Genomic DNA, 14806 nt, shown 5'->3' on the forward strand with positions numbered 1-14806 from the left:
AAATTTTCTTTAATCAGTTTACAGTGGCTGTTAACCTACGTGTTGATGGTCGGACAGGTGTTATATTAATTTATCATAATGTACAATACTTAAGAATGTATTTACTTGCATATCTGCCAAGTACACAGTTGTTTTATCTTCATGCCATAATTAATCTTCATGATAATTAAGCACAAAAAGAAACCTAAGCTGTAACTAGACGGCAATGACAATGAATCGATTGATTATATGCAAAGTGTACATAGGTTTTTACTTACCATCTACTTTGACTATAACTCCGCTGAAGAATTTGCAATCCCATTTCATCTCCACTTCTCCTTTTATAGTGAACTCAGTCTTCATTTTCAGATAAGGATTGCTTTTTGATACGACACTAAAGGTTTCATCTCATGAAAGTAAATACAAGCAAACATTGTGTATATTTGGAAAATGCTAGTCCTAAGACTACCAGAGTTAAAATTACAGTGATGATTTCAAATTTTGAACTACTGATGCATTATGGGATTCGTAGGGCCTTCCTGAGTGGTCTTAAGTATTTTTTAAATAAATTTTCATTGTAGAATGGATTCAGTGCTAGTCAACCTTTAACTCAATCTGTGAAATCCATTCAATGCAAAATTCTGTCATTGAGGTAATGACAGAGTGCTTTCAGTATCTTTATAAATATAATTGTTATTACTCCAACAGGAAAACCGGTTTAATTGTAAGCAAGGCTTGTCTTTGAAGCTCATTTTTAGTAAATATCTTGTTTAAAGCCTACAATTCATGGCAAAATATAAGGTATGCAAAAGCTTCACAATCCACAATCTTGGGCAAAAGTCGAACACACAGCATAAATTAAAAAAAAAAGTAACAGGTGATAAACTGTGTTGTGTTTGATTTGCATTAAAAACTGTTGACCGACTGAACTTTTTTATAACTGTAGGTTAAAGGTCACTGTCCACATATTGTACAAACGTGTGATATTATACTTATAAACAAAACGCATTGGTTATGTATGCACATCAAAAATGTTTAATTAGATTTAAAACTCCGTTTTTTTGAAAAAAATTATCTGGCAATCTCCGTAAATAATCGATAGTTTCCGCGTGCCAAAACCGGATATGACTTACATTTATCCCTTCTATTCAACCTAGCCATTCAAGTGTTTAATTTCCCCTCGCAAATGTCTATGTGATATATCGTATGATTGTGCTTTGTACAGCACATGGTGCACTGTGTTACATACGGATGTAACCAAAAGAGTGATGATGGAGAAAAAGGGTTCATTCTTTTTCCGAAAGACCATGTTCACCATACAAAAGATGGATTCTATCTGTGGGATCGAATAGGAGCGGGATGGGAAAGTTGTGTCATTTATGCCGGATTATAGTGAATTTGGCCCTAAGACAATTCGGCCCAACTCGAAAGACAATTCGTCCAAATTTAACAATAGTTTGTACGTTCTTTTTCTTCGACAAAGATGTAGATGCTATGTAAAATGGGTTTTAGGAAAAAGAAAACTAAATTTAAACAAACTATTTTGATATTCTTTGTTTGAAAGAAAATAATCATACTTAATAACATACATATTTATGAGAGAAAACACAAACTGACATCTCTTGCTCATTCTAATTAAAATATTTGTATACATTTTCTTAATGCTAAAAAGAAATGCATCTGCACAACGATATGCTCAATTTAAGTCTTCCGGTCAAATTATCAATAATCATTTATAAAACAATAATACTTAACAGATAATATTCTATCATTTATAAAACAATAATACTTAACAGATAATATTCTACATATTACGACATTTTGCTATGGGTAGTGTACATGAGATATTATAACAAATATACTTAATTTTAGGCTTCATGTTGTAACACTGATTCATACAGAGAGAGAGAGAAAGAGAGAAAGAGAGATGATTTCAGTATCTAGTTGCTGCATTATGAAGCTCTTACCAGTCAATTTTATTGTTTTTATTTCAAGTTGTCTTTGTGCACGCGTAAATTGAAAGCTTGTCATTACTGGTCAATATAGTAATTCTACATTTAGTTAATACATGCTAAGTCAATCTACATTGTCGCATTTAGTTAATACAAGCTAAGCCATTCCTAATATCGCATTTAGTTAATACATCCTAAGCCATTCTTAATGTCAAGTTTAGGTAATACCTGCTAAGCATTCTCATTGTCACGTTTAGTTAATACATTCTAAGCCATTCTCAATGTCAAGTTTAGGTAATACAGGCTAAGCCAGTCTACATTGTCACATTATTTGATACATGCTGAGCCCGTCTACATTTAGTCATTCTACATTTAGTTAATACAGGCTAAGCCAGTCTACTTTGTCACATTTAGTTAATACATCCTCAGCAATTCTACATTGTCACATTTAGTTAATACAGGCTAAGCCAGTCTACTTTGTCACATTTAGTTAATACATGCTCAGCAATTCTACATTGTCACATTTAGTTAGTACAAGCTAAGCCATTCTACATTGACACATTTAGTTAATACATGCTAAGCAATTCTACACTGTCACATGTAGTCAATATAAACTAAGCCATTCAACATTGTCACATTTAGTTAATACAGTCTAAGCCATTATACATTGCCACATTTAGTTATACAAGCTAAGCCATTCTACATTGTCACATTTAGTTAATACAAGTTAAACCATTGATCATTGTCACATTTAGTTAATACAGACTAAGCCAGTCTACATTGTCACATTTAGTTAATACAAGCTAATATAGTCTGCCTTGTCACATTTAATTAATACAAGCTAAGCCATTCTAAATTGTAACATTTAGTTAATACAAGCTAAACCAGTCAACATTGTCACATTTCGTTAAAACAGGCTAAGCCAGTCTCGATTGTCACATTTAGTTAATACCAGTTAAGAAATTATACATTGTCACCTTTAGTTATTACAAGCTAAGCCAGTATACATTGTCAAATTTAGTTAATACAAGCTAAGCCAGTTTACATTGTCACATTTGGTTAATACAAGCTAAGCCATTCTACATTGTCACATTTAGTTAATACAGTATAAGCCATTCTAAATTGTCACATTTAGTTAATACAAGCTAAGCCATTGTACATTGTCACATTTAGTTAAAATTAACAATTCTACCCTGTAACATTAAGATATCCATAGGTTACAAATGGAGCCTCTCTGTCAAAAACAGACGCAGGTCTGTCATTATATTTAAACAATTCAAAATCTGGCTTGTAAATTTGCCAAATCTTCTCCAAGTATGTCACAGGCACAGTTCTATACAATTCTCTGAAAGCTTCTCTTTTTGTTTGATGTCTCTCCTCAGTCGACCCAGCTCTGGCCTTCTGTACGAAACTTAAAAATTGTTCTTGACTAAGCTCAATGCTGCTGTCGTTTGGATGTATAAACTTTTGTCTTCCATTTAATCCACGTATTTGTAGTTTCCTCCATTGTTTTTTAAACTCTTCCTCCACATGTATGCATTTGAGCATGTGCATTATATTCAAAGACAGTGGGAACGCATCATTTACAGAGTCCAAAATTGCGTCCTCTTCTGCCAAATCGGACTTGTTGAACTGCTGCTTTAATGAATGGAGCTGAAGTTTATCAAGGATGAATACAGAATCTCTTTGAAAAGTTTCTATTTTGCCTACAAAGTGATGATTAACCTGACAAACGTGGCAGTTGTCACTAATTCGAACAAAATGTGGATCAATATGGTGTTTTCTTCATGTGCTTTGTTAACATATTGAATGAATTCTGAGAAAGAGAGATCATGTCCTCACCAAAGACAGGTGTTACTCGCTGATTTCTGGATCCATTTAATTGCCGGAATTCCTATGTGCTTCCATTGATAATACTCTGGAGCCACGATCTTATCTACGTAGTCTGATAAATGACGGGAATACGGATCTCGAACAAAGATGAATTTAAAGTGATGAGATTCATGTTTTAGCTCCATCACAGAGACTTGGCCAGCTTCAAATTCTTGATGCGGTGGAATTAGGAATGGATTTTTAAGGTGTTTATATTCACCGAGAGAATCTATGGCGAAAATTCGTCTCCAGAAAGTGCTTCCGACTTTGTACGTAGGACAGATCAGAAATTGCATGTCTTTTGACAAGTGAACTGTAATGTCTTCAGAGAAGTTCCTGTCCGTATCAGTCTTATGATCACATTTCTGTCTTAGGAACTGTGCACGCACAAAACCGCTCATCTCTATCTGTACTATCAAAATAATCAAACCAGCATAATTCTAAATGCTTCTTAAAATTCCCCATTTTCATCACGAAACAAAGAAGCGTCAAATGAGTAGAAATGTATATCAACAACTGGAGACGATTGGAAAAGTAGTGAGGAAATGTTGGTAGGATATTTGAACTTCAAAGTACTTTGTCATGTAATAAATCATTAATTAAAGCAAACTGAAAAACACTCGTAACGAAAGACTGTTGAGCTCAGTACACCTAAATGACCCAAAGGCCTGCGAGTTAGAAAACTTCAGGTTTCGAAATTTTTCATAACTGCTTAAAATACACTCTAGTCCTTGACACTTTCTAATCTCTCGAGGAAGCATTGAATGAAGCGGGGGAGGGTGGAATGATACAATTTAATTTTTTTTATACACTTACATAATGATCAGGGGAAATTTAAAAAAAATTGTAAACTATGCTAATACCAATTCTCTCCCTTATGTGTTGTAGTATGTACATGACCGTTAGCAGCAGAGAGGGCGAACCCTACTCTAATTGGTTCACTCTCCGTTTCGCAAAATATGCCTTCCTGGAAAATCGTGAATTTTCTCAGTACCCAGTATGAGACAACCCTGTTCAACGAACTTAATAGACTCTAATTGACTTACCCAGCCTATTGCGATTAGCGAAAAAATCTCAGGAAAATCAGCGATTGTGTTGGTGTCAATTTGGAGACAGCACCTCTCTGCTGCTATTAATTAAAAATTATTATATCATAATATGGTACATTCGGAATCTTACACAGCTAGATTAGCTAGAGAGCGACTAGAAGCAATCAAAAATTTTTTCCTGTTAGAGATGAATTTAGAAAAAACTTACAAGCGTGACAAGAAGCACAGGTTGAGTACGCAGTGGAAACGGAACAGTTATTTAAACCCGTCACTGCGGTTACTGGAAAGGTCTAAACTGATATTAAGGGACCTGAAAAATAAGAGGGGGAGAAGGAAGAGAGTCTTCTTCATGTACTGTTGAAAAATACAGCTGTGATAATGTGCGGCGATCACGGTCAATCACCTCCGTTTGTTGGGCCATCTCCACACGATTGGTTGAAGAATTTTGTTGATTATTACTCGGAAATAACTGATGATCGCATATCTCTTGATACAGAATTAAAGGAATTAAAAAAATTAATTCGAATAATATTCAATGTGAAATAATGCGCGAGGTGATTTCAGAAACTTCCTCGAACTACTTTTGGGAAACGTGGAAACCAAACGATTTGATAGCAGCAAGTAGAAAGATAGTCAGAGACACACTTCAACAGCAGTTATTTCAGTTACACAAGAAATTTTTTCCACCGTTGCCAGTACCGTTGTGTTATAGACCAGCTGATACGCGACAACAGAATATCGACGTTGATATACCAGGACAGACCCAGAAACAGAATCTTGTGTTGAATGATATTGTCGCAGTTGATGTCAATGTTGTTGAAGATGCGTTATCTTTGGATAAATCTCTGTGGACGCTATGATATGCAATGACGATTCACTCATCTCAAGGATTAACTATTACTGATACAGTTGTTTGGATTGTTGATGATCGTATCGAATGGTCAAACTTAGTTTATCTCGCAGTGTCCACAGTCAGAAAAATATCCTAGCTGCGGAGAATCGTCATGGACTCGTCGGTGATCAATGATGATATTGGCAATGATATAATAAGAACAAAATTAGCCGGTTATAAACAAAGAGACCAAAAAAAATAATAATAAAAAAAAATGAACGAGATTTTGTTCTCGACGTTGAATTTATCATAGCGCTAAAGCAGCAGCAGAATAATTACTGTGCGAGCTGTAGTTGTATAATGTTATGGCAGTACTCGAGTAATAATCTAAGACAATTTACCGTGGATAGAAAAGATAGTAGTCGCGGTCATACACAAGAAAATGTGATGCTGACCTGTCTTGAATGTAATCGACGTAGTGGTGCTAGTTAAGTGATCGCGGTGGTAATTGAGTGTCTTCGGGAATTACTTGTAATTGTTCACGTGTAAATCCACGTTGGGGAGCAATTGAATCCAGTCTGTAGATTGCGGGTCTACACAAGGATCTTGTTATGTTAAATATCTTGTGTGTCGTGATGCTCCAAATAGGATCAGTCGCTCTTTTTTTACCACCTTCGAGTTCACCGGGCTCATATAAATATCTCACAGTGTGATAGCCCAGCACTGGCTGTGTTCAAACATCACGTCGTTGTACTGGTATATGTTTTATTGTGACTGCGCTAATGGGTTTTATGTTGGTTGTTCGAGTAATCTCATTATTTAACGCGGTTATCACATTTGGTAATCTTGCAACCCATTCGCGAGATCTCTTTTCTTGAATAAATTCCTTCGCGTAATGATATCCAAATAACCGCTCAGCAAGTGTTCGATTAAATCGTTGAACAAATGCCTGATCGCGGTGAATTGCAGTATCTCCTCGTCTGATGGTGATGTTATGTTGTTTCATAAGCGATGATACTACCCCCTGCAATTCTTTGCCAGGATCAACTTGTAACAGCTGTGGCCATTGCAAGGGTCCACGTTGATAAATTCGTTTAAATGCAGAAACAACTTCAGCAGCTGTCTTTGTTGACAACGGCTCTGCTTCTTTATATCCACTTGCAACATCAACGACAGTTAACGCGTATGTGTATGTACGCGATTGACGTCTACCAATTTTAATAGTATCATGTGGTAAAAATAAAATATCAGCCTGATGAACTTTATCAGGAACACTAACATCAAAATGTGCAAAGTTAATTTGTTTAGGTGGTGGTAGCTATTTGCATATTGCCTGTTTGGATAACCATTTTTTTTTAGCAGTAACACGTGTAACGTTTGCTGCTTCAGCGAGTTTACTAATCGCTGCGTTACCCTTCCAGTATCCTCTTGGGGAATAATAAATCGATTCCATTTAAAATCAATTATCATCACCTAGCGCTAATTTACCTTTCAATGCAGATTTTAGTAACCAGTTAGCTAATGATTCCATGAAAGATTTATTCGTAATGGAATTTAGCGCGTGAATTAATTTCACATCTGCGATATGTCTATCTTGTAGATTTTTACTTTTATAAGCTACATCATGAGCATGACACGCTTTATCGATAGCGTTTATTGGGTACTCACCTGGTTTTGGTTGGTCTTGGTTGTCAAGTCTGATATCAAATCGGGTTCCAGGACCGCAGTAATTATATCCCGGGAGATGTTTTTCTCCTGGGTATTTAGCCCCGGTAATTTTCCTAATTTTGCTGCAATATCACCTCCTCGTTTTTTATAATAATATTGTTTGGCTTTGACTGTGAGGGAATAAATTTAAATTTCTATGTACCGCATCGTTCACACTTACCTGTAACCGCTGATCTGTTATTTTCTGTTGTAATAGTTGTTAGATCACCTGTTGGGGTACGCATCCTGCATTTCACACAATATAAATCCATATTCTTTTTATATACCATGAATGCCATTGATTTTTCTGCGACAAGAAAACAAGAGCCGGTTAAACATCATGCTGCGCTACCTAATTCAGTCCGTATGATTATTATAGGACCATCTGGAAGTGGTAAGACGCAACTGTTACTTAATTTGATAATGAGATGGTTAAAATGGGATAAGTTGTATTTGATTGCTCCGTCTGTAGATGACCAGGGGTGCTATGATGTACTAAAGGATTTTAATGAAAATGCAAAATCGTTAAAGGAAGACGATGTTGTTGAATTTATCATTGATATCGACGAAGCGCCAAGTATTGATGATATTGATAGGTTTATTAACAATTTAGTCGTGTACGACAAACAGTCAAATCCTGCTAGAATATTTTCCAGAGGCAGACATAAAAACACTGATGTGATTTATGTAACCCAGCGGTATACACAAATACCAAAAGTGATTAGGGACAATTGTAATATTCTTGCTATGTTTAACGGAGTTGATACACATACACTGAGAAATATTCATCAGACTTGGTGCAGCGGTGATATGGATATTGATAAGTTTAGAAATTTATTTTCACCAGCGCAAGCTACTCCACACGGATTTATAACAATAAATCTACATGATCCCAGAACAAGATATCGTGCGGGCCTTGATAAACTTTTTTGGATAAATTTTTAGCAGCAGAGAGGGTGCTGTCTCCAAATTGACACCGACACAATCGCTGATTTTCCTAAGATTTTTTCGCTAATTGCGATAACCTGGGCAAGTCAATTAGAGTCTATTATGTTCGGTGAACAGGGTTGTCTAATACTGGGTACTTAGAAAAATAGCGATTATTTTGCCATTTTCCAGGAAGGCGCATTTTGCGAAACGGAGAGTGAACCAATTAGAGTAGGGTTCGCCCTCTCTGCTGCTCCGTTATATCAAAACTGACCCCCCCTAGGTTTTCTATTTTTAATCTGAAATTTAAAATAAGAACGATAAGAAAATATTAAAACAAAGATATTAAGCAACGTATTTGACTGTCACGCCTGTGTTTCAAAGAATCTCAGAAAGGATTTGCAAGCTTTAACAGATATTTGAAAAAGAAACAATATGTATTTTAATAAACCCAGAAATAATTTTAAAATAAACGGTTGCAAGAACATCATATAAGAAATTAGACCATTAATGTTTGAACTTACATGTGCTTTTCAATTCATTCATTCAAGTATGACAGCGGATTGTATTGTATGGTCCTGACACGAGATAGCATGGCATCAAATCGATACTGAGGGTAAGCATTGACATTAGTTCAGGTAACAATGTATATGAAACTGAGGTGTACTTCACATATCTAGATAGGGTTTCAGTATTCCCACATATTGAATGACTTTGGAACTTCTTGCATTTCGATCAAGATGCCCCAATGGGAGTAAAATTCAACAGTGATATTTAAGTTACTCTGCGACATTTCGTATGATTTGATTTCAGAATCCAATGCAAACCCACCCACTCCAATGCAAAGTAAATAAGACACCGGATGATGTTGGGGGATGAAGTTGGAGGTGTAGTTGCAATCCAAACTCAAAGTATGGCTGCCACCAGGAACAGAGAGACTCTAGCATGCAGAATAGGCTTTTATATTAAAAAAAAATGTATTACAAAGCTCAAAGGTTAAAGCTTTCTGTACATCTCAAATATTTATTAGCTAAAACGAGATTTAAATTTCGTAACTTAAATAAAAAAATCCAGTTAAAATAATTTTAATTTTCTGACTTGAAAATAAATCAATACAGTGAAGCTTTTGCTTAAATAAATCAAAAGTGTTAAACATGCATTCAAAGTTCAAATTTCATTCAAATAATGAAAATATATATTCCCTTCTGGGTATATAAAATCAATTAAAAATGAGATACACATTGAAAAAATTATATTAGAAATCAGCGACGAAGACTTCAGTACTAGTTTTGCCTATTGCATAGAAAATTAGAAACAAGTTTCGGGATCCATTGATACGACTACAAGCAAGACATTGATATGTATGTGTAAGCAAACTATAACATAATTATCACTAAAAGACTTTAAGATTCAAACAAGAGAAATTTTGTGTGACATTTTCATTGACATTGAAATGTAATGAAAGCAAATATCATTTGGACAATTAGACAATTTGGTTCTGTTAAAGTACAGTTGGAATGAATTATCATATTTATGACGGAACCTACTCAAGAGAAGAGAAAGTAGACTACAAAGAATTTTACTACATAATAAGACCTATCAGCATCACGAACAACGGCGAAATGGATAATGCCATTGAACGTTTCTTGGACATTTTATATAGCAAATAAAATAAGAAAAATACAAAAAAGGATGTTTGACAGGGTTGAATATTAAGCATAGTACATAGATAAAGTACCAGAGTTTTAAAGGACATTAATTTATTGATTTGCTTGAATAGGTTAATAACAAAAAAAGCCTTTATCAAAATAAAAATGTAAGATAATTTGTTTTAGTTTATGCTTTGAAATTTGTTCGAAATACACAAGGTGAACATGTAGTTTGACCATAAACATACGTTTAGATGACTGGTTACCCTGGGGGAAAAAAGAAACCATAGGAATAAAAGAAACCAAATTTGACCCTCTCTAAAACGCAGTCTGATTAAAGTCAGATCCCCACTGTCCTACGTGAAGATCTGACAGTAGCAGCTTAGGGGTCATGTTCTGATAACCTATGTTATTAGCATAATAGCTCACTTTATCAGCCAATCAGATGAAGTCATATCTTGACGTGTTGGAGACTGAGCGGTATGGATGAAGCGCATCAAATAAAGAAGGCTTACTAATAATGAAAGGATAGGATATAATCTATTTCCACTGTTCTTACTTCCATTTTATATCATTCAACAATATCAGGAAAAAATCCGCTCAAACAGGCCAAAGTTGTGACAGAGTCAAGTCTGTCAGTCGGAATAATCATAGCTTTTCCCGTCAAAGTCGAGAAGATACCTTGGATGTAATTCGTTGCCAAGTGAACTATATTTAGAACAAATTCCGTGCACATAGCACGATGTGGTGGTGGAAGGAGACAAAGTCACAATCAGAATGGTCGGCCTTTCCTGTCGCAATATATGTGATGCACTCGGCCAGAGGCAGATCACCATGCCTATGACATTTATGTGTATTCTCACAACAATATCCGAGGTTATTGTTTCATCATGACGGAAGTGTCCGAGTGATGTTCTGATTGGCAACTCTGTACAAAAGGTAGGTCAACAAATGCTGTCTGAAAACAATATTCCGTATAATTTTGTAAGATTACATATTACATTTTAGACATCGCTGTAATGATACTCGAGCACCAATCAGTTGAATTATAATAGACCAATTACATTTGTAATTACGAAGATTAGTTACATTTTTGTTCCATTTCCTCGCTCATTATAATAAAGCTGCTCCCATGTAATGGCCATTGCAAGCAGAAATTAGAAAGATGCATATTAAGTAAGCTTCCCCCATGTTTTATGGTAGACAGACATTCAAGTCTATTAATTGAAAGACGCAAATATATATGGCAAAGGTTCTGTACATATTCATCCGCTTCGTTCAACAATAGCGATATTAAATAGTGGCTAACCCCTAGCCAGAGATGGTATTGGTCAACAGGGCATCAGAATACGTCACACGTTCAAGTTTTATTGACATGTGGGCAGAGCACTAATGTTCGTGCTACCTACTTAGATTCCATCCTTTTATAAATATTTCGAAAAGCAAGACTAGGTAATTTTATCTACAACACATACCAAGTGTAAGAGGTTTCTTTTCTTTCTTCACCGTCCGATGCACAAATGTCTAGAGCAATGAACAACGGACATTAGTTCATTGATGTAGTTGTTGTACTAGTTGTGGTACAATATTGCTCCTGTTTCTACTACTACAACTACTACTAAATACTACTTCTACAATTACATCAGCAATAATAATAATAATAATAATAAGAATAATAAGAATAGACATTTCAAAATTGCCGTGCCCATCTCATATCCTGACATTCGAAAAGAATTGATGGCATCTCGTCCACCCATGTTGCTACCTTCTGAAAGAAGCAAACAAACGTGGGTATAGATTTAAAAAATGTACTAAGAAGAAAAGATTATCAAAGAATGACAAGAAATATATTAATAAAGATATTCAATGTCTGAGAGCGTTTATTATTGTACTGAGACAGAGAGAGAGAGAGAGAGGTGGGGGTGGGGTGTATGAGGTCGATTTCACCATAATCTCCCTCGCCGAAAATCGATTGATTCATATTCAAAACTGAGAATACATGCCGTTATAGCAATCTGCTGTCAGTTGTGTACCTTGTGTACCTTGTTTCAAGAACAAAATGAATAATAATTTTTTGTAATGTTGAGAGAGAGAGAGAGAGAGAGAGAGAGAGAGAGAGAGATAGCAGTTAGATGAAGTAAGAACTTTGTAGAGTTTAAAGGATTTGTAATCTATAATGATGTAAGTACAACATTTTATTTTAGTCTTATGATCTCGTATTTTAGCCCTGTATCATAGAGAAAACTGTATTTAAATTTTGAATATGGATGAGGACAGTAATTAAAACTATCCCATTATTTATGCATAATGCCTAAATCTTTGCCTTCTGTTATTATTATTATTATTATTATCATTATTATTATTATTAGTTGTTGTTGTTTTGGGTCTAACGCCATTTCTCGGCGCAAGATATGCTATATACGGATTCCGGTATAACCCCGGTAAGAACCACCGACACAAGGGAAGCTAATGACAAGCTTTTTCATATACCCACACTGGCCGATCATGAGTCCCGAACCCACGCGGACATATGTGAGATGACGGTGATCGGTATAGGCATGCGCTTTAAACCACTCCGCCACCCAAGGCCCTAGAAGTAGTAGCAATAGTAATAGTAGTAATAGTCGCATTTGTAGTAGTAGTAATATTAGTAGGGCACTGTATTTCTGAATGTTATAGGTTGAAATTTAGGCATCAGAATAAGGACAGAGATGTTCAAAATGCTTTTGTTTCTAAGAGGTCACGGTCGTGTATCAAAAGAAAACATATGCTGGTCTAGCAGATACCATCCTAATTTCATTACGGAGAATTATGAACCATTCGCGTCGTTTCTGTATCACTTGCTGGTGATTATGACAAGCCTATTCATATTAAGATATTAAAAGACACTGGAGCTTCTCACTGTCTTTTATTGTCAAGTACTTTGCCTCTTTCTAAGAAATATTATTTCAGTGAAAGTGCTTTTATTCAGCAAGTACAGTGCGGATTCATTAATGCTCATCTTCATTTTGTAAATTTGTCATTAAACTTAGCGCCAGGACCCGTGACAGTCGGAATAGTAACTTGTTTACCCATCGATGGTATTCACTTATTACTAGGCAATGACTTAGCTGGAAAGTTATGGTTAATTCACTTGTAACTGGCAAGCCTTGTTGGATCAAAGAGTTAAAATTTCAAAGTTTGGTTTATATCCAGCATGTGCAGTGCTAGAGCTATGGCAAAGAAAGACCTTGAGAATGATGTTGTTCCCTAAGCTGACACATTTATAGGTAAGTCTATAAACGTGGTAACTTTTGCTCACAGTATGGATCAATCAAGAGGTACTGATCACATTGATGCTCTTTTTTACTACATATTCAGAGTAATAAAAGACAATCACTATTTGTCGCAAAGGAATAATCTATAGAGATCACATGTTTGTTTCAGAGAGCTATTAGCGAAACGGAAGCCACATAAGTACAAACTTGTTATATTGTGCAAAATGGGGTCGTTATGAGGAAATAATGGCCACGTGAGGTACCCGATGGTGATGAGTGATAGTAAGGTATCCAATGGTTGTCCATAGGTCATATCGAAAAAAATGTTTAGTCTAGCCCTTGAAACTCCGTTTTCTGGCCATTTAGGAGTCAGTAAGACTTATCGCAAGATCTTGAATCATTTTTATTGGCCGACAATTAAACGTAATGTTTCTGAATACTGTATATCTTATCATACTTGTCAAATGGTAGGAAAACCCAATCACATGATATCTAAGGCGCGTCTGCAACCTATACCTGCATTAAACGAATCATTCAGGAGAATAATGTTAGATTGTGTCTATCACCGACCACCAAAATAGGCAACCAATACTTGTTGACGATTATGTGTGCGCCTTGTAAAGTATTCAGTCAATTTAGTTGTACCTGTCCCACACGATGAGGATTTAAACCAAGACGTGAAATCGGACTGTAGTGACTTTGGTGTAACCAATCTTTGCAATTAGACAATATTGAACCAGAAACTTTCCTATCTAGTGCCACAAGAAAAGAGTCATTTTAAAAGAGTTATTATGTGAATATGAGTACTTGTTTCCAGATGTTCCAACCCGAACAAATAAAATCTACCATTAAGATGAAATCGTAGTTTCTACGCTTGTGAAACAACGTCCAGGTTGAATCCTCTCAAACAAAACTGTTTGAAGAAAGAAATTCAATATTAGCCGGATAATTACTTTATTGAATCAAATAAATGTAACTGGAGGTCAACGTGCATTCTAGTGCTGAAACCAGATAATATTTTCCCTATGCGTACTGATTACAAAAAAGTGAACAGTGTTATGAAGACAGATTTGTTTCCAATACCAATAATCGATGACTTTATTAACAGAATTGGGAATGCAGTATATGTCACCTAGTTTTACCTTTTGAATTGATTCTAGCAAATTACACTTACAGAGATTGCAAAGGAAATTTCAGTATTCGTAATTCTAGATGTACTTTACTAATATAAAGAGATGCCGTTCGGGATGAAAAGTTGACATTGCACTTTTCAACTTTTGATAAACTTTATAACATCCAGTTTAGGTGGCTTTCTACAGTTTCGTATTTTGCATAGGGTTAGCATTTTTAAAGGAAAAGAATTTCCCAGGGTGTCCTCACTGGTTATATTAACTTTTTGAAAAGGACCTTGCATATCTTAAATATTGTTCAAAGAACCTTTAATTCCCTTTATTTTGGTGTATGATTGATGGGTGTAATATGGGTTATAGCGGATACAGCTTGGCCTTACTCCAGATATGCACCTTTTAAAATTCAGCTTGCTCTACTTGGTCATTTCACTTCCTGAATTTCAAAGGTAAAT

The 14806-nt window shown here is 35.4% G+C and overlaps 1 pseudogene; it reads right to left on the bottom strand.

The window, feature by feature from the left end:
• Window positions 1-114: 114 nt before the first annotated feature.
• LOC149789629 (carbohydrate sulfotransferase 11-like) lies at window positions 115-4204 on the bottom strand (annotated as a pseudogene).
• Window positions 4205-14806: the final 10602 nt, after the last annotated feature.

This window comes from Sinohyriopsis cumingii, chromosome 10, assembly GCF_028554795.1.
Source record: "Sinohyriopsis cumingii isolate HCF-2022 chromosome 10, ASM2855479v2, whole genome shotgun sequence".
Lineage (NCBI taxonomy): Eukaryota > Metazoa > Mollusca > Bivalvia > Unionida > Unionidae > Sinohyriopsis > Sinohyriopsis cumingii.